The following is a 20,454-nucleotide window of genomic DNA, read 5'->3' on the forward strand; positions in this document are numbered from 1 at the left end:
CACCATTCATTTTTCCCATAGGGTATTTTAGAAACACTTAAAATAATACATTTGTAGTTCTTTATGATAGCCACATTAGCAGTTAATTAGCATTTAATTTTGGGGGGGTAAATACAGGCAAATATTTTTTATAAAAGTCACCTTGTCCTAGAGAGAATTACACGGTTACCATGCCAGGGTAAGCCAAGAAGAAACACGGGCCTTTTTTAATTGTTTTTAAAATCCCCTGTGGGGAATATGAATGGTGGAAAAACGATTGGAACCATTTCCCTGTTCGACCGCTAGTTCTTATGGGTATTATGACTCCTACTGTGGTACTCTATTTGGGATATTATGGGCGGTAGACTTGTGGGCATTCCTAACATTTTCCATGACTTCCACTCTTTTTCTTGTAGTTTCTGTAGTGTAGTGGTTATCACGTTTGCCTCACACGCGAAAGGTCCCTGGTTCGAAACCGGGCGGAAACAGATTTTAACAAAACAGATAGTGATGACCGAAACAGGGTCATAACTGAAAAAAACGAAACAAATAAATAGGCCTGCAGAATACATGAATAGACCAATCTTAGACCAGAGGCAGATAGTGATAACTGAAAAAAAACGAAACAAATACATAGGCCTACAGAATACATGAAAAGACCAGTCTTAGACATGTCTTTCAATAACCAGAGGCAATGCAATGTTACAAAACAGGTTGTTTGGATCCTGGATGCTAATTGGTTAATAGCAGGGAGTTGAAGCACCAACATCCCAGCATTCTGCGGGTAGTGCCTGTTAGCGGTTCCATTAGATTTATAAATGCGCATCCACTGTCCCACGGCCCAGCCAGTCAATTTATAAACTTCATCTCCCCTGGAAAAATGTGTCTAGACCAATGGTATTCAAACCTTTTCAGCAGGGACACCATGTTTTCCTACAGAATTTCTGGGGTCCCCATTTTTTTGCAATCATTTCTTGTGATCCCACCCCAAATACAACTTTAAAATCGGTACGTTACATTTTTTTTTACATCAACAAATAACCTTCAATTACCCAATCAAATACTTTTTTTCTAATTAACTTTCTCAAAAACGTTTCTATATTGTCTCATACAATAATCTGTACTCATAATTTTTTGTTCCTAAATAATGAATATATATATCCCCACTGCAGTCCCCCCGACCCCGACTTTAAATATCACTGGTCTAGACAATATTTCCCAATGCCCCTAGGCTAGCATATGGTTTGAAATAGTTGAGGTTTGTCAATTCAAATAGGCTACATGTCCCAAATTATTGCAATACTTTAGCTTAATATGATTCACTAATGCTAGCAACCCTCAGGAACAATTCACAAGGATGTGACAGATTAAAGAAAGGTCAACGGAATGAAAGTATGCCAAAATAAATGTATGTGGCTGTTACTGACAGTGGCTCCCGATAGTGGCTAATATTTAACATGATACAAATTGTCAAATAAAACTGGGAAAAGCCCCACAGTAGAGGTGTCACAATACCCATAAAACCTAGCGGTCAAACAGGGAAATAGTTCCAACCATTTTTCCACCATTCATTTTTCCCATAGGGGATTTTAGAAACACTTAAAATAATACATTTGTAGTTCTTTATGATAGCCACATTAGCAGTTAATTAGCATTTAATTTTGGGGGGGTAAATACAGGCAAATATTTTTTATAAAAGTCACCTTGTCCTAGAGAGAATTACACGGTTACCATGCCAGGGTAAGCCAACAAGAAACACAGGCCTTTTTTAATTGTTTTTAAAATCCCCTGTGGGGAATATGAATGGTGGAAAAACGATTGGAACCATTTCCCTGTTCGACCGCTAGTTCTTATGGGTATTATGACTCCTACTGTGGTACTCTATTTGGGATATTATGGGCGGTAGACTTGTGGGCATTCCTAACATTTTCCATGACTTCCACTCTTTTTCTTGTAGATTCTGTGGTGTAGTGGTTATCACGTTCGCCTCACACGCGAAAGGTCCCTGGTTCGAAACCAGGCGGAAACAAATTTTAACAAAACAGATAGTGATGACCGAAACAGGGTCATAACTGAAAAAAACGAAACAAATAAATAGGCCTGCAGAATACATGAATAGACCAGTCTTAGACATGTCTTTCAATAACCAGAGGCAGATAGTGATAACTGAAAAAAAACGAAACAAATACATAGGCCTACAGAATACATGAATAGACCAGTCTTAGACATGTCTTTCAATAACCAGAGGCAATGCAATGTTATTAAACAGGTTGTTTGGATCCTGGATGCTAATTGGTTAATAGCAGGGAGTTGAAGCACCACCATCCCAGCATTCTGCGTGTAGTGCCTGTTAGCGGTTCCATTAGATTTATAAATGCGCATCCACTGTCCCACGGCCCAGCCAGTCAATTTATAAACTTCATCTCCCCTGGAAAAATGTGTTTAGACCAATGGTATTCAAACCTTTTCAGCAGGGACACCATTTTTTCCTACAGAATCTCTGGGGTCCCCATTTTTTTGCAATCATTTCTTGTGATCCCACCCCAAATACAACTTTAAAATCGGTACGTTACATTTTTTTTTACATCAAAAAATAACCTTCAATTACCCAATCAAATACTTTTTTCTAATTAACTTTCTCAAAAACGTTTCTATATTGTCTCATACAATAATCTGTACTCATAATTTTTTGTTCCTAAATAATGAATATATATATCCCCACTGCAGTCCCCCCGACCCCCACTTTAAATATCACTGGTCTAGACAATATTTCCCAATGCCCCTAGGCTAGCATATGGTTTGAAACAGTTGAGGTTTGTCAATTCAAATAGGCTACATGTCCCAAATTATTGCAATACTTTAGCTTAATATGATTCACTAATGCTAGCAACCCTCAGGAACAATTCACAAGGATGTGACAGATTAAAGAAAGGTCAACGGAATGAAAGTATGCCAAAATAAATGTATGTGGCTGTTACTGACAGTGGCTCCCGATAGTGGCTAATATTTAACATGATACAAATTGTCAAATAAAACTGGGAAAAGCCCCACAGTAGAGGTGTCATAATACCCATAAAACCTAGCGGTCAAACAGGGAAATGGTTCCAACCATTTTTCCACCATTCATTTTTCCCATAGGGGATTTTAGAAACACTTAAAATAATACATTTGTAGTTCTTTATGATAGCCACATTAGCAGTTAATTAGCATTTCATTTTGGGGGGGTAAATACAGGCGAATATTTTTTATAAAAGTCACCTTGTCCTAGAGAGAATTACACGGTTACCATGCCAGGGTAAGCCAACAAGAAACACAGGCCTTTTTTAATTGTTTTTAAAATCCCCTGTGGGGAATATGAATGGTGGAAAAACGATTGGAACCATTACCCTGTTCGACCGCTAGTTCTTATGGGTATTATGACTCCTACTGTGGTACTCTATTTGGGATATTATGGGTGGTAGACTTGTGGGCATTCCTAACATTTGCCATGACTTCCACTCTTTTTCTTGTAGTTTCCGTAGTGTAGTGGTTATCACGTTCGCCTCACACGCGAAAGGTCCCCGGTTTGAAACCGGGCGGAAACAAATTTTAACAAAACAGATAGTGATGACAGAAACAGGGTCATAACTGAAAAAAACGAAACAAATACATAGGCCTGCAGAATACATGAATAGACCAGTCTTAGACATGTCTTTCAATAACCAGAGGCAATGCAATGTTATAAAACAGGTTGTTTGGATCCTGGATGCTAATTGGTTAATAGCAGGGAGTTGAAGCACCACCATCCCAGCATTCTGCGGGTAGTGCCTGTTAGCGGTTCCATTAGATTTATAAATGCGCATCCACTGTCCCACGGCCCAGCCAGTCAATTTATAAACTTCATCTCCCCTGGAAAAATGTGTTTAGACCAATGGTATTCAAACGTTTTCAGCAGGGACACCATTTTTTCCTACAGAATCTCTGGGGTCCCCATTTTTTTGCAATCATTTCTTGTGATCCCACCCCAAATACAACTTTAAAATCGGTACGTTACATTTTTTTTTACATCAAAAAATAACCTTCAATTACGCAATCAAATACTTTTTTTCTAATTAACTTTCTCAAAAACGTTTCTATATTGTCTCATACAATAATCTGTACTCATAATTTTTTGTTCCTAAATAATGAATATATATATCCCCACTGCAGTCCCCCCGACCCCCACTTTAAATATCACTGGTCTAGACAATATTTCCCAATGCCCCTAGGCTAGCATATGGTTTGAAACAGTTGAGGTTTGTCAATTCAAATAGGCTACATGTCCCAAATTATTGCAATACTTTAGCTTAATATGATTCACTAATGCTAGCAACCCTCAGGAACAATTCACAAGGATGTGACAGATTAAAGAAAGGTCAACGGAATGAAAGTATGCCAAAATAAATGTATGTGGCTGTTACTGTCAGTGGCTCCCGATAGTGGCTAATATTTAACATGATACAAATTGTCAAATAAAAATGGGAAAAGCCCCACAGTGGAGGTGTCATAATACCCATAAAACCTAGCGGTCAAACAGGGAAATGGTTCCAACCATTTTCCACCATTCATTTTTCCCATAGGGTATTTTAGAAACACTTAAAATAATACATTTGTAGTTCTTTATGATAGCCACATTAGCAGTTAATTAGCATTTAATTTTGGGGGGGTAAATACAGGCAAATATTTTTTATAAAAGTCACCTTGTCCTAGAGAGAATTACACGGTTACCATGCCAGGGTAAGCCAACAAGAAACACAGGCCTTTTTTAATTGTTTTTAAAATCCCCTGTGGGGAATATGAATGGTGGAAAAACGATTGGAACCATTTCCCTGTTCGACCGCTAGTTCTTATGGGTATTATGACTCCTACTGTGGTACTCTATTTGGGATATTATGGGCGGTAGACTTGTGGGCATTCCTAACATTTTCCATGACTTCCACTCTTTTTCTTGTAGATTCTGTGGTGTAGTGGTTATCACGTTCGCCTCACACGCGAAAGGTCCCTGGTTCGAAACCGGGCGGAAACACATTTTAACAAAACAGATAGTGATGACCGAAACAGGGTCATAACTGAAAAAAACGAAACAAATAAATAGGCCTGCAGAATACATGAATAGACCAGTCTTAGACATGTCTTTCAATAACCAGAGGCAGATAGTGATAACTGAAAAAAAACGAAACAAATACATAGGCCTACAGAATACATGAATAGACCAGTCTTAGACATGTCTTTCAATAACCAGAGGCAATGCAATGTTATTAAACAGGTTGTTTGGATCCTGGATGCTAATTGGTTAATAGCAGGGAGTTGAAGCACCACCATCCCAGCATTCTGCGTGTAGTGCCTGTTAGCGGTTCCATTAGATTTATAAATGCGCATCCACTGTCCCACGGCCCAGCCAGTCAATTTATAAACTTCATCTCCCCTGGAAAAATGTGTCTAGACCAATGGTATTCAAACCTTTTCAGCAGGGACACCATTTTTTCCTACAGAATTTCTGGGGTGCCCATTTTTTTGCAATCATTTCTTGTGATCCCACCCCAAATACAACTTTAAAATCGGTACGTTACATTTTTTTTTACATCAACAAATAACCTTCAATTACCCAATCAAATACTTTTTTTCTAATTAACTTTCTCAAAAACGTTTCTATATTGTCTCATACAATAATCTGTACTCTTAATTTTTTGTTCCTAAATAATGAATATATATATCCCCACTGCAGTCCCCCCGACCCCCACTTTAAATATCACTGGTCTAGACAATATTTCCCAATGCCCCTAGGCTAGCATATGGTTTGAAACAGTTGAGGTTTGTCTAAACCTTGCTGTCTGCCTCTCCGACCTGTGGATCAATGTTGCCGTTTTTTTGGTGACCTCCACCGTGCGATGTGTATGAATGTGACCAGAATGACAGCTTCTCTGAGCCAGGCAAATTAATTGATCAGGGTCATTATAATGGATATATCCAAAGAAATGGCAATATAATCCAAGGTAAAACAAACAAAAGAGCAGACAGTTTTCTGTCATTTCAGCTGCTTGATGTGATTGTGTGATAGATTTAGTTGGCTGGCTAGCAAAGGAAAAGTAGCTAGCCTGCATAGCTACAGTGCATTCGGAAAGTATTCAGACCCCTTACTTTTTTCCACATTTTGTTACGTTACAGCCTTATTCTGAAAATGGATTAAGTCAAATAAAATCTATCTACACACAATACCCCATAATGACAAAGCGATAACATATCATTTTTAATTCATAAAAAAATATTTAAAAAATACCTTATTTACATACGTTTTCAGACCCTTTGCTATGAGGCTGGAAATTGAGCTCAGGTCCATCCTGTTTCCATTGATCATCCTTGAGATGTTTCTACAACTTGATTGGAGTCCACCTGTGGTAAATTCAATGGATTGGTCATGATTTGAAAAGGCACACACCTGTCTGTCTATATAAGGTTCCACAGTTGACAGTGCATGTCAGAGCATAAACTAAGCCATGAGGTGGAAGGAATTGTCCCTAGAGCTCCGAGACAGGATTGTGTCGAGGCACAGACGTGGGGAAGGGTACCGATACATTTCTGCAGCATTGAAGGTACCCAAGAACACAGTGGCTTCCATCATATTTAAAAGGAACAAGTTTGGAACCACCAAGACTCTTCCAAGAGCCGGCTGCTCAGCCAAACCATCCCTACGGTGAATCAGCCCTTATTCAGGAGTTATTCACACGATAATTCCCGGGATCTCAAGCCTTATTGCTTAGTTAATGGACTAAGTCATTTCTGACTTCATTAGGTTCTGAGAGCTTATTCAGGAGTTATTCACACGATAATTCCCAGGATCTCAAGCCTTATTGCTTAGTTAATGAGCTAAGTCATTTCTGACTTCATTAGGTTCTGAGAGCGATAAATGCCCCCCCCACCCACCCAGCCAAAGTCACACCCTTAGTATCCTACTCATGCAGTTTCCGTAGTGTAGCGGTTATCACGTTCGCCTAACACGCGAAAGGAGACCGGGCGGAAGCACATTTTAACAAATTAGACAGTAAGCCTATTCACTTAGGGCTCGATCCCAATTTAGGAATTCATGCTTTTCCTACGCACTTCTCAGTATTTGCTATTCAGACTTACCCTTTTAAGTCGCGTAACGCACTCTGCTGGGGTGGCTAGCTTGGGCGCTCTGAATAAATTCCTGCTACGTGTGGTCTGAGTTCCATAATGATTCAAAAAGGCTACATGTCCCAAATTATTGCAATACTTTAGCTTAATATGATTCATTAATGCTAGCAACCCTCAGGAACAATTCACAAGGATGTGACAGATTAAAGAAAGGTCAACGGAATGAAAGTATGCCAAAATAAATGTATGTGGCTGTTACTGACAGTGGCTCCCGATAGTGGCTAATATTTAACATGATACAAATTGTCAAATAAAACTGGGAAAAGCCCCACAGTGGAGGTGTCATAATACCCATAAAACCTAGCGGTCAAACAGGGAAATGGTTGCAACCATTTTTCCACCATTCATTTTTCCCATAGGGGATTTTAGAAACACAAAAAATAATACATTTGTAGTTCTTTATGATAGCCACATTAGCAGTTAATTAGCATTTAATTTTGGGGGGGTAAATACAGGCGAATATTTTTTATAAAAGTCACCTTGTCCTAGAGAGAATTACACGGTTACCATGCCAGGGTAAGCCAACAAGAAACACAGGCCTTTTTTAATTGTTTTTAAAATCCCCTGTGGGGAATATGAATGGTGGAAAAACGATTGGAACCATTTCCCTGTTTGACCGCTAGTTCTTCTGGGTATTATGACTCCTACTGTGGTAATCTATTTGGGATATTATGGGCGGTAGACTTGTGGGCATTCCTAACATTTTCCATGACTTCCACTTTTTTTCTTGTAGTTTCTGTAGTGTAGTGGTTATCACGTTCGCCTCACACGCGAAAGGTCCCCGTTTCGAAACCGTGCGGAAACAAATTTTAACAAAACAGATAGTGATGACAGAAACAGGGTCATAACTGAAAAAAACGAAACAAATACATAGGCCTGCAGAATACATGAATAGACCAGTCTTAGACATGTCTTTCAATAACCAGAGGCAGATAGTGATAACTGAAAAAAAACGAAACAAATACATAGGCCTACAGAATACATGAATAGACCAGTCTTAGACATGTCTTTCAATAACCAGAGGCAATGCAAAGTTATAAAACAGGTTGTTTGGATCCTGGATGCTAATTGGTTAAGAGCAGGGAGTTGAAGCACCACCATCCCAGCATTCTGCGGGTAGTGCCTGTTAGCGGATCCATTAGATTTATAAATGCGCATCCACTGTCCCACGGCCCAGCCAGTCAATTTATAAACTTCATCTCCCCTGGAAAAATGTGTCTAGACCAATGGTATTCAAACCTTTTCAGCAGGGACACCATTTTTTCCTACAGAATTTCTGGGGTCCCCATTTTTTTGCAATCATTTCTTGTGATCCCACCCCAAGTACAACTTTGAAATCGGTACGTTACATTTTTTTTTACATCAACAAATAACCTTCAATTACCCAATCAAATACTTTTTTTCTAATTAACTTTCTCAAAAACGTTTCTATATTGTCTCATACAATAATCTGTACTATTAATTTTTTGTTCCTAAATAATGAATATATATATCCCCACTTGCAGTCCCCCCGACCCCGACTTTAAATATCACTGGTCTAGACAATATTTCCCAATGCCCCTAGGCTAGCATATGGTTTGAAACAGTTGAGGTTTGTCTAAACCTTGCTGTCTGCCTCTCCGACCTGTGGATCAATGTTGCCGTTTTTTTGGTGACCTCCACCGTGCGATGTGAATGAATGTGACCAGAATGACAGCTTCCCTGAGACAGGCAAATTAATTTATCAGGGTCATTATAATGGATATATCCAAAAAAATGGCAATATAATCCAAGGTAAAACAAACAAAAGTGCAGACAGTTTTCTGTCATTTCAGCTGCTTGATGTGATTGTGTGATAGATTTAGTTGGCTGGCTAGCAAAGGAAAAGTAGCTAGCCTGCATAGCTACAGTGCATTTGGAAAGTATTCAGACCCCTTACTTTTTTCCACATTTTGTTACGTTACAGCCTTATTCTGAAAATGGATTAAGTCAAATAAAATCTATCTTCACACAATACCCCATAATGACAAAGCGATAACATATAATTTTTAATTCATAAAAAAAGATTTAAAAAATACCTTATTTACATACGTTTTCAGACCCTTTGCTATGAGGCTGGAAATTGAGCTCAGGTCCATCCTGTTTCCATTGATCATCCTTGAGATGTTTCTACAACTTGATTGGAGTCCACCTGTGGTAAATTCAATGGATTGGTCATGATTTGAAAAGGCACACACCTGTCTGTCTATATAAGGTTCCACAGTTGACAGTGCATGTCAGAGCATAAACTAAGCCATGAGGTGGAAGGAATTGTCCCTAGAGCTCCGAGACAGGATTGTGTCGAGGCACAGACGTGGGGAAGGGTACCGATACATTTCTGCAGCATTGAAGGTACCCAAGAACACAGTGGCTTCCATCATTCTTAAAAGGAAGAAGTTTGGAACCACCAAGACTCTTCCAAGAGCCGGCTGCTCAGCCAAACCATCCCTACGGTGAATCAGCCCTTATTCAGGAGTTATTCACACGATAATTCACAGGATCTCAAGCCTTATTGCTTAGTTAATGAGTTAAGTCATTTCTGACTTCATTAGGTTCTGAGAGCGATAAATGCCCCACCCACCCACCCAGCCAAAGTCACACCCTTAGTATCCTACTCATGCAGTTTCCGTAGTGTAGCGGTTATCACGTTCGCCTAACACGCGAAAGGAGACCGGGCGGAAGCACATTATAACAAATTAGACAGTAAGCCTATTCACTTAGGGCTCGATCCCAATTTAGGAATTCATGCTTTTCCTACGCACTTCTCAGTATTTGCTATTCAGACTTACCCTTTTAAGTCGCGTAACGCACTCTGCTGGGGTGGCTAGCTTGGGCGCTCTGAATAAATTCCTGCTATGTGTGGTCTGAGTTCCATAATGATTCAAATAGGCTACATGTCCCAAATTATTGCAATACTTTAGCTTAATATGATTCACTAATGCTAGCAACCCTCAGGAACAATTCACAAGGATGTGACAGATTAAAGAAAGGTCAACGGAATGAAAGTATGCCAAAATAAATGTATGTGGCTGTTACTGACAGTGGCTCCCGATAGTGGCTAATATTTAACATGATACAAATTGTCAAATAAAACTGGGAAAAGCCCCACAGTTGAGGTGTCATAATACCCATAAAACCTAGCGGTCAAACAGGGAAATAGTTCCAACCATTTTTCCACCATTCATTTTTCCCATATGGGATTTTAGAAACACTAAAAATAATACATTTGTAGTTCTTTATGATAGCCACATTAGCAGTTAATTAGCATTTAATTTTGGGGGGGTAAATACAGGCGAATATTTTTTCTAAAAGTCACCTTGTCCTAGAGAGAATTACACGGTTACCATGCCAGGGTAAGCCAACAAGAAACACAGGCCTTTTTTAAGTGTTTTTAAAATCCCCTGTGGGGAATATGAATGGTGGAAAAACGATTGGAACCATTTCCCTGTTCGACCGCTAGTTCTTATGGGTATTATGACTCCTACTGTGGTACTCTATTTGGGATATTATGGGCGGTAGACTTGTGGGCATTCCTAACATTTTCCATGACTTCCACTCTTTTTCTTGTAGTTTCCGTAGTGTAGTGGTTATCACGTTCGCGTCACACGCGAAAGGTCCCTGGTTTGAATCCGTGCGGAAACAAATTTTAACAAAACAGATAGTGATGACAGAAACAGGGTCATAACTGAAAAAAACCAAACAAATACATAGGCCAGCAGAATACATGAATAGACCAGTCTTAGACATGTCTTTCAATAACCAGAGGCAGATAGTGATAACTGAAAAAAAACGAAACAAATACATAGGCCTACAGAATACATGAATAGACCAGTCTTAGACATGTCTTTCAATAACCGGAGGCAATGCAATGTTATAAAACAGGTTGTTTGGATCCTGGATGCTAATTGGTTAATAGCAGGGAGTTGAAGCACCACCATCCCAGCATTCTGCTGGTAGAGCCTTTTAGCGCTCCCATTAGATTTATAAATGCGCATCCACTGTCCCACGGCCCAGCCAGTCAATTTATAAACTTCATCTCCCCTGGAAAAATGTGTCTAGACCAATGGTATTCAAACCTTTTCAGCAGGGACACCATTTTTTCCTACAGAATTTCTAGGGTCCCCATTTTTTTGCATTCATTTCTTGTGATCCCACCCCAAATACAACTTTAAAATCGGTACGTTACATTTTTTTTTACATCAACAAATAACCTTCAATTACCCAATCAAATACTTTTTTTCTAATTAACTTTCTCAAAAACGTTTCTATATGGTCTCATACAATAATCTGTACTCATAATTTTTTGTTCCTAAATAATGAATATATATATCCCCACTGCAGTCCCCCCGACCCCCACTTTAAATATCACTGGTCTACACAATATTTCCCAATGCCTCTAGGCTAGCATATGGTTTGAAACAGTTGAGGTTTGTATAAACCTTGCTGTCTGCCTCTCCGACCTGTGGATCAATGTTGCCGTTTTTTTGGTGACCTCCACCGTGCAATGTGTATGAATGTGACCAGAATGACAGCTTCTCTGAGCCAGGCAAATTAATTTATCAGGGTCATTATAATGGATATATCCAAAGAAATGGCAATATAATCCAAGGTAAAACAAACAAAAGTGCAGACAGTTTTTTGTAATTTCAGCTGCTTGATGTGATTGTGTGATAGATTTAGTTGGCTGGCTAGCAAAGGAAAAGTAGCTAGCCTGCATAGCTACAGTGCATTCGGAAAGTATTCAGACCCCTTACTTTTTTCCACATTTTGTTACGTTACAGCCTTATTCTGAAAATGGATTAAGTCAAATAAAATCTATCTACACACAATACCCCATAATGACAAAGCGATAACATATCATTTTTAATTCATAAAAAAATATTTAAAAAATACCTTATTTACATACGTTTTCAGACCCTTTGCTATGAGGCTGGAAATTGAGCTCAGGTCCATCCTGTTTCCATTGATCATCCTTGAGATGTTTCTACAACTTGATTGGAGTCCACCTGTGGTAAATTCAATGGATTGGTCATGATTTGAAAAGGCACACACCTGTCTGTCTATATAAGGTTCCACAGTTGACAGTGCATGTCAGAGCATAAACTAAGCCATGAGGTGGAAGGAATTGTCCCTAGAGCTCCGAGACAGGATTGTGTCGAGGCACAGACGTGGGGAAGGGTACCGATACATTTCTGCAGCATTGAAGGTACCCAAGAACACAGTGGCTTCCATCATTCTTAAAAGGAAGAAGTTTGGAACCACCAAGACTCTTCCAAGAGCCGGCTGCTCAGCCAAACCATCCCTACGGTGAATCAGCCCTTATTCAGGAGTTATTCACACGATAATTCCCGGGATCTCAAGCCTTATTGCTTAGTTAATGGACTAAGTCATTTCTGACTTCATTAGGTTCTGAGAGCTTATTCAGGAGTTATTCACACGATAATTCCCAGGATCTCAAGCCTTATTGCTTAGTTAATGAGCTAAGTCATTTCTGACTTCATTAGGTTCTGAGAGCGATAAATGCCCCACCCACCCACCCAGCCAAAGTCACACCCTTAGTATCCTACTCATGCAGTTTCCGTAGTGTAGCGGTTATCACGTTCGCCTAACACGCGAAAGGAGACCGGGCGGAAGCACATTTTAACAAATTAGACAGTTAGCCTATTCACTTAGGGCTCGATCCCAATTTAGGAATTCATGCTTTTCCTACGCACTTCTCAGTATTTGCTATTCAGACTTACCCTTTTAAGTCGCGTAACGCACTCTGCTGGGGTGGCTAGCTTGGGCGCTCTGAATAAATTCCTGCTACGTGTGGTCTGAGTTCCATAATGATTCAAAAAGGCTACATGTCCCAAATTATTGCAATACTTTAGCTTAATATGATTCACTAATGCTAGCAACCCTCAGGAACAATTCACAAGGATGTGACAGATTAAAGAAAGGTCAACGGAATGAAAGTATGCCAAAATAAATGTATGTGGCTGTTACTGACAGTGGCTCCCGATAGTGGCTAATATTTAACATGATACAAATTGTCAAATAAAACTGGGAAAAGCCCCACAGTGGAGGTGTCATAATACCCATAAAACCTAGCGGTCAAACAGGGAAATGGTTCCAACCATTTTTCCACCATTCATTTTTCCCATAGGGGATTTTAGAAACACTTAAAATAATACATTTGTAGTTCTTTATGATAGCCACATTAGCAGTTAATTAGCATTTAATTTTGGGGGGGTAAATACAGGCGAATATTTTTTATAAAAGTCACCTTGTCCTAGAGAGAATTACACGGTTACCATGCCAGGGTAAGCCAACAAGAAACACAGGCCTTTTTTAATTGTTTTTAAAATCCCCTGTGGGGAATATGAATGGTGGAAAAACGATTGGAACCATTTCCCTGTTCGACCGCTAGTTCTTCTGGGTATTATGACTCCTACTGTGGTACTCTATTTGGGATATTATGGGCGGTAGACTTGTGGGCATTCCTAACATTTCCATGACTTCCAATTTTTTTCTTGTAGTTTCTGTAGTGTAGTGGTTATCACGTTCGCCTCACACGCGAAAGGTCCCCGGTTCGAAACCGGGCGGAAACAAATTTTAACAAAACAGATAGTGATGACAGAAACAGGGTCATAACTGAAAAAAACGAAACAAATACATAGGCCTGCAGAATACATGAATAGACCAGTCTTAGACATGTCTTTCAATAACCAGAGGCAGATAGTGATAACTGAAAAAAAACGAAACAAATACATAGGCCTACAGAATACATGAATAGACCAGTCTTAGACATGTCTTTCAATAACCAGAGGTAATGCAAAGTTATAAAACAGGTTGTTTGGATCCTGGATGCTAATTGGTTAAGAGCAGGGAGTTGAAGCACCACCATCCCAGCATTCTGCGGGTAGTGCCTGTTAGCGGATCCATTAGATTTATAAATGCGCATCCACTGTCCCACGGCCCAGCCAGTCAATTTATAAACTTCATCTCCCCTGGAAAAATGTGTCTAGACCAATGGTATTCAAACCTTTTCAGCAGGGACACCATTTTTTCCTACAGAATTTCTGGGGTGCCCATTTTTTTGCAATCATTTCTTGTGATCCCACCCCAAATACAACTTTGAAATCGGTACTTTATATTTTTTTTTACATCAACAAATAACCTTCAATTACCTTATCAAATACTTTTTTTCTAATTAACTTTCTCAAAAACGTTTCTATATTGTCTCATACAATAATCTGTACTATTAATTTTTTGTTCCTAAATAATGAATATATATATCCCCACTGCAGTCCCCCCGACCCCGACTTTAAATATCACTGGTCTAGACAATATTTCCCAATGCCCCTAGGCTAGCATATGGTTTGAAACAGTTGAGGTTTGTCTAAACCTTGCTGTCTGCCTCTCCGACCTGTGGATCAATGTTGCCGTTTTTTTGGTGACCTCCACCGTGCGATGTGTATGAATGTGACCAGAATGACAGCTTCCCTGAGACAGGCAAATTAATTTATCAGGGTCATTATAATGGATATATCCAAAGAAATGGCAATATAATCCAAGGTAAAACAAACAAAAGTGCAGACAGTTTTCTGTCATTTCAGCTTCTTGATGTGATTGTGTGATAGATTTAGTTGGCTGGCTAGCAAAGGAAAAGTAGCTAGCCTGCATAGCTACAGTGCATTCGGAAAGTATTCAGACCCCTTACTTTTTTCCACATTTTGTTACGTTACAGCCTTATTCTGAAAATGGATTAAGTCAAATAAAATCTATCTACACACAATACCCCATAATGACAAAGCGATAACATATCATTTTTAATTCATAAAAAAATATTTAAAAAATACCTTATTTACATACGTTTTCAGACCCTTTGCTATGAGGCTGGAAATTGAGCTCAGGTCCATCCTGTTTCCATTGATCATCCTTGAGATGTTTCTACAACTTGATTGGAGTCCACCTGTGGTAAATTCAATGGATTGGTCATGATTTGAAAAGGCACACACCTGTCTGTCTATATAAGGTTCCACAGTTGACAGTGCATGTCAGAGCATAAACTAAGCCATGAGGTGGAAGGAATTGTCCCTAGAGCTCCGAGACAGGATTGTGTCGAGGCACAGACGTGGGGAAGGGTACCGATACATTTCTGCAGCATTGAAGGTACCCAAGAACACAGTGGCTTCCATCATTCTTAAAAGGAAGAAGTTTGGAACCACCAAGACTCTTCCAAGAGCCGGCTGCTCAGCCAAACCATCCCTACGGTGAATCAGCCCTTATTCAGGAGTTATTCACACGATAATTCCCGGGATCTCAAGCCTTATTGCTTAGTTAATGGACTAAGTCATTTCTGACTTCATTAGGTTCTGAGAGCTTATTCAGGAGTTATTCACACGATAATTCCCAGGATCTCAAGCCTTATTGCTTAGTTAATGAGCTAAGTCATTTCTGACTTCATTAGGTTCTGAGAGCGATAAATGCCCCACCCACCCACCCAGCCAAAGTCACACCCTTAGTATCCTACTCATGCAGTTTCCGTAGTGTAGCGGTTATCACGTTCGCCTAACACGCGAAAGGAGACCGGGCGGAAGCACATTTTAACAAATTAGACAGTAAGCCTATTCACTTAGGGCTCGATCCCAATTTAGGAATTCATGCTTTTCCTACGCACTTCTCAGTATTTGCTATTCAGACTTACCCTTTTAAGTCGCGTAACGCACTCTGCTGGGGTGGCTAGCTTGGGCGCTCTGAATAAATTCCTGCTACGTGTGGTCTGAGTTCCATAATGATTCAAATAGGCTACATGTCCCAAATTATTGCAATACTTTAGCTTAATATGATTCACTAATGCTAGCAACCCTCAGGAACAATTCACAAGGATGTGACAGATTAAAGAAAGGTCAACAGAATGAAAGTATGCCAAAATAAATGTATGTGGCTGTTACTGACAGTGGCTCCCGATAGTGGCTAATATTTAACATGATACAAATTGTCAAATAAAACTGGGAAAAGCCCCACAGTTGAGGTGTCATAATACCCATAAAACCTAGCGGTCAAACAGGGAAATAGTTCCAACCATTTTTCCACCATTCATTTTTCCCACAGGGGATTTTAGAAACACTTAAAATAATACATTTGTAGTTCTTTATGATAGCCACATTAGCAGTTAATTAGCATTTAATTTTGGGGGGGTAAATACAGGCGAATATTTTTTATAAAAGTCACCTTGTCCTAGAGAGAATTACACGGTTACCATGCCAGGGTAAGCCAACAAGAAACACAGGCCTTTTTTAATTGTTTTTAAAATCCCCTGTGGGGAATATGAATGGTGGAAAAACGATTGGAACCATTTCCCTGTTCGACCGCTAGTTCTTCTGGGTATTATGACTCCTACTGTGGTACTCTATTTGGGATATTATGGGCGGTAGACTTGTGGGCATTCCTAACATTTTCCATGACTTCCAATTTTTTTCTTGTAGTTTCTGTAGTGTAGTAGTTATCACGTTCGCCTCACACGCGAAAGGTCCCCGGTTCGAAACCGGGCGGAAACAAATTTTAACAAAACAGATAGTGATGACAGAAACAGGGTCATAACTGAAAAAAACGAAACAAATACATAGGCCTGCAGAATACATGAATAGACCAGTCTTAGACATGTCTTTCAATAACCAGAGGCAGATAGTGATAACTGAAAAAAAACGAAACAAATACATAGGCCTACAGAATACATGAATAGACCAGTCTTAGACATGTCTTTCAATAACCAGAGGTAATGCAAAGTTATAAAACAGGTTGTTTGGATCCTGGATGCTAATTGGTTAAGAGCAGGGAGTTGAAGCACCACCATCCCAGCATTCTGCGGGTAGTGCCTGTTAGCGGATCCATTAGATTTATAAATGCGCATCCACTGTCCCACGGCCCAGCCAGTCAATTTATAAACTTCATCTCCCCTGGAAAAATGTGTCTAGACCAATGGTATTCAAACCTTTTCAGCAGGGACACCATTTTTTCCTACAGAATTTCTGGGGTGCCCATTTTTTTGCAATCATTTCTTGTGATCCCACCCTAAATACAACTTTAAAATCGGTACGTTACATTTTTTTTTTACATCAACAAATAACCTTCAATTACCCAATCAAATACTTTTTTTCTAATTAACTTTCTCAAAAACGTTTCTATATTGTCTCATACAATAATCTGTACTCATAATTTTTTGTTCCTAAATAATGAATATATATATCCCCACTGCAGTCCCCCCGACCCCGACTTTAAATATCACTGGTCTAGACAATATTTCCCAATGCCCCTAGGCTAGCATATGGTTTGAAACAGTTGAGGTTTGTCTAAACCTTGCTGTCTGCCTCTCCGACCTGTGGATCAATGTTGCCGTTTTTTTGGTGACCTCCACCTTGCGATGTGTATGAATGTGACCAGAATGACAGCTTCTCTCAGCCTCCAGTATTTATGCTGCAGTAGTTTATGTGTCGGGGGGCTAGGGTCAGTCTGTTACATCTGGAGTATTCTCTTGTCTTATCCGGTGTCCTGTGTGAATGTAAATATGCTCTCTCTAATTCTCTCTTTCTTTCTTTCTTTCTTTCTCTCGGAGGACCTGAGCCCTAGGACTACCTGGCACGATGACTCCTTGCTGTCCCCAGTCCACCTGGCCATGCTGCTGCTCCAGTTTCAACTGTTCTGCCTGCGGCTACGGAACCCTGACCTGTTCACCGGACGTGCTTGTTGCACCCTCGACAATTACTATGATTATTATTATTTGACCATGCTGGTCATTTACGAACATTTTAACATCTTGACTATGTTCTGTTATAATATCCACCCGGCACAGCCAGAAGAGGACTGGCCACCCCTCATAGCCTGGTTCCTCTCTAGGTTTCTTCCTAGGTTTTTGGCCTTTCTCAGGAGTTTTTCCTAGGGAGTTTTTCCCAGCCACCGTGCTTCTTTCACATGCATTGCTTGCTGTTTGGGGTTTTAGGCTGGGTTTCTGTACAGCACTTTGAGATTTCAGCTGATGTACGAAGGGCTATATAAATAAATTTGATTTGATTTGATTTGATTTGATTTGATTCTCTGAGCCAGGCAAATTAATTGATCAGGGTCATTATAATGGATATATCCAAAGAAATGGCAATATAATCCAAGGTAAAACAAACAAAAGTGCAGACAGTTTTCTGTCATTTCAGCTGCTTGATGTGATTGTGTGATAGATTTAGTTGGCTGGCTAGCAAAGGAAAAGTAGCTAGCCTGCATAGCTACAGTGCATTCGGAAAGTATTCAGACCCCTTACTTTTTTCCACATTTTGTTACGTTACAGCCTTATTCTGAAAATGGATTAAGTCAAATAAAATCTATCTACACACAATACCCCATAATGACAAAGCGATAACATATCATTTTTAATTCATAAAAAAATATTTAAAAAATACCTTATTTACATACGTTTTCAGACCCTTTGCTATGAGGCTGGAAATTGAGCTCAGGTCCATCCTGTTTCCATTGATCATCCTTGAGATGTTTCTACAACTTGATTGGAGTCCACCTGTGGTAAATTCAATGGATTGGTCATGATTTGAAAAGGCACACACCTGTCTGTCTATATAAGGTTCCACAGTTGACAGTGCATGTCAGAGCATAAACTAAGCCATGAGGTGGAAGGAATTGTCCCTAGAGCTCCGAGACAGGATTGTGTCGAGGCACAGACGTGGGGAAGGGTACCGATACATTTCTGCAGCATTGAAGGTACCCAAGAACACAGTGGCTTCCATCATTCTTAAAAGGAAGAAGTTATGAACCACCAAGACTCTTCCAAGAGCCGGCTGCTCAGCCAAACCATCCCTACGGTGAATCAGCCCTTATTCAGGAGTTATTCACACGATAATTCCCGGGATCTCAAGCCTTATTGCTTAGTTAATGGACTAAGTCATTTCTGACTTCATTAGGTTCTGAGAGCTTATTCAGGAGTTATTCACACGATAATTCCCAGGATCTCAAGCCTTATTGCTTAGTTAATGAGCTAAGTCATTTCTGACTTCATTAGGTTCTGAGAGCGATAAATGCCCCACCCACCCACCCACCCAGCCAAAGTCACACCCTTAGTATCCTACTCATGCAGTTTCCGTAGTGTAGCGGTTATCACGTTCGCCTAACACGCGAAAGGAGACCGGGCGGAAGCACATTTTAACAAATTAGACAGTAAGCCTATTCACTTAGGGCTCGATCCCAATTTAGGAATTCATGCTTTTCCTACGCACTTCTCAGTATTTGCTATTCAGACTTACCCTTTTAAGTCGCGTAACGCACTCTGCTGGGGTGGCTAGCTTGGGCGCTCTGAATAAATTCCTGCTACGTGTGGTCTGAGTTCCATAATGATTCAAATAGGCTACATGTCCCAAATTATTGCAATACTTTAGCTTAATATGATTCACTAATGCTAGCAACCCTCAGGAACAATTCACAAGGATGTGACAGATTAAAGAAAGGTCAACAGAATGAAAGTATGCCAAAATAAATGTATGTGGCTGTTACTGACAGTGGCTCCCGATAGTGGCTAATATTTAACATGATACAAATTGTCAAATAAAACTGGGAAAAGCCCCACAGTTGAGGTGTCATAATACCCATAAAACCTAGCGGTCAAACAGGGAAATAGTTCCAACCATTTTTCCACCATTCATTTTTCCCACAGGGGATTTTAGAAACACTTAAAATAATACATTTGTAGTTCTTTATGATAGCCACATTAGCAGTTAATTAGCATTTAATTTTGGGGGGGTAAATACAGGCGAATATTTTTTATAAAAGTCACCTTGTCCTAGAGAGAATTACACGGTTACCATGCCAGGGTAAGCCAACAAGAAACACAGGCCTTTTTTAATTGTTTTTAAAATCCCCTGTGGGGAATATGAATGGTGGAAAAAAGATTGGAACCATTTCCCTGTTCGACCGCTAGTTCTTATGGGTATTATGACTCCTACTGTGGTACTCTATTTGGGATATTATGGGCGGTAGACTTGTGGGCATTCCTAACATTTTCCATGACTTCCACTCTTTTTCTTGTAGTTTCCGTAGTGTAGTGGTTATCACGTTCGCCTCACATGTGGAAGGTCCCCTGTTCGAAACCGGGTGGAAACTAATTTTAACAAAACAGATAGTGATGACAGAAACAGGGTCATAACTGAAAAAAACGAAACAAATACATAGGCCTGCAGAATACATGAATAGACCAGTCTTAGACATGTCTTTCAATAACCAGAGGCA

The 20,454-nt window shown here is 39.7% G+C and overlaps 6 non-coding genes across 6 annotated transcripts; all 6 read left to right on the forward strand.

Moving 5' to 3' along the window:
* The first annotated feature begins 394 nt into the window (after nucleotides 1-394).
* trnav-cac (transfer RNA valine (anticodon CAC)) lies at nucleotides 395-467 on the forward strand. Its single transcript has one exon. It is a non-coding gene; the product is annotated as a tRNA-Val (tRNA).
* Nucleotides 468-1,935: 1,468 nt separating this feature from the next.
* On the forward strand, nucleotides 1,936-2,008 carry trnav-cac (transfer RNA valine (anticodon CAC)). The gene has a single exon. It is a non-coding gene; the product is annotated as a tRNA-Val (tRNA).
* A 1,482-nt stretch (nucleotides 2,009-3,490) lies between these two features.
* On the forward strand, nucleotides 3,491-3,563 carry trnav-cac (transfer RNA valine (anticodon CAC)). Its single transcript has one exon. It is a non-coding gene; the product is annotated as a tRNA-Val (tRNA).
* A 1,387-nt stretch (nucleotides 3,564-4,950) lies between these two features.
* Nucleotides 4,951-5,023, forward strand: trnav-cac (transfer RNA valine (anticodon CAC)). The gene has a single exon. It is a non-coding gene; the product is annotated as a tRNA-Val (tRNA).
* Nucleotides 5,024-13,708: 8,685 nt separating this feature from the next.
* Nucleotides 13,709-13,781, forward strand: trnav-cac (transfer RNA valine (anticodon CAC)). Its single transcript has one exon. It is a non-coding gene; the product is annotated as a tRNA-Val (tRNA).
* Nucleotides 13,782-16,660: 2,879 nt separating this feature from the next.
* trnav-cac (transfer RNA valine (anticodon CAC)) lies at nucleotides 16,661-16,733 on the forward strand. The gene has a single exon. It is a non-coding gene; the product is annotated as a tRNA-Val (tRNA).
* The last annotated feature ends 3,721 nt before the right edge of the window (nucleotides 16,734-20,454 follow it).

This window comes from Salmo trutta, unplaced genomic scaffold (assembly GCF_901001165.1).
Source record: "Salmo trutta unplaced genomic scaffold, fSalTru1.1, whole genome shotgun sequence".
NCBI lineage: Eukaryota > Metazoa > Chordata > Actinopteri > Salmoniformes > Salmonidae > Salmo > Salmo trutta.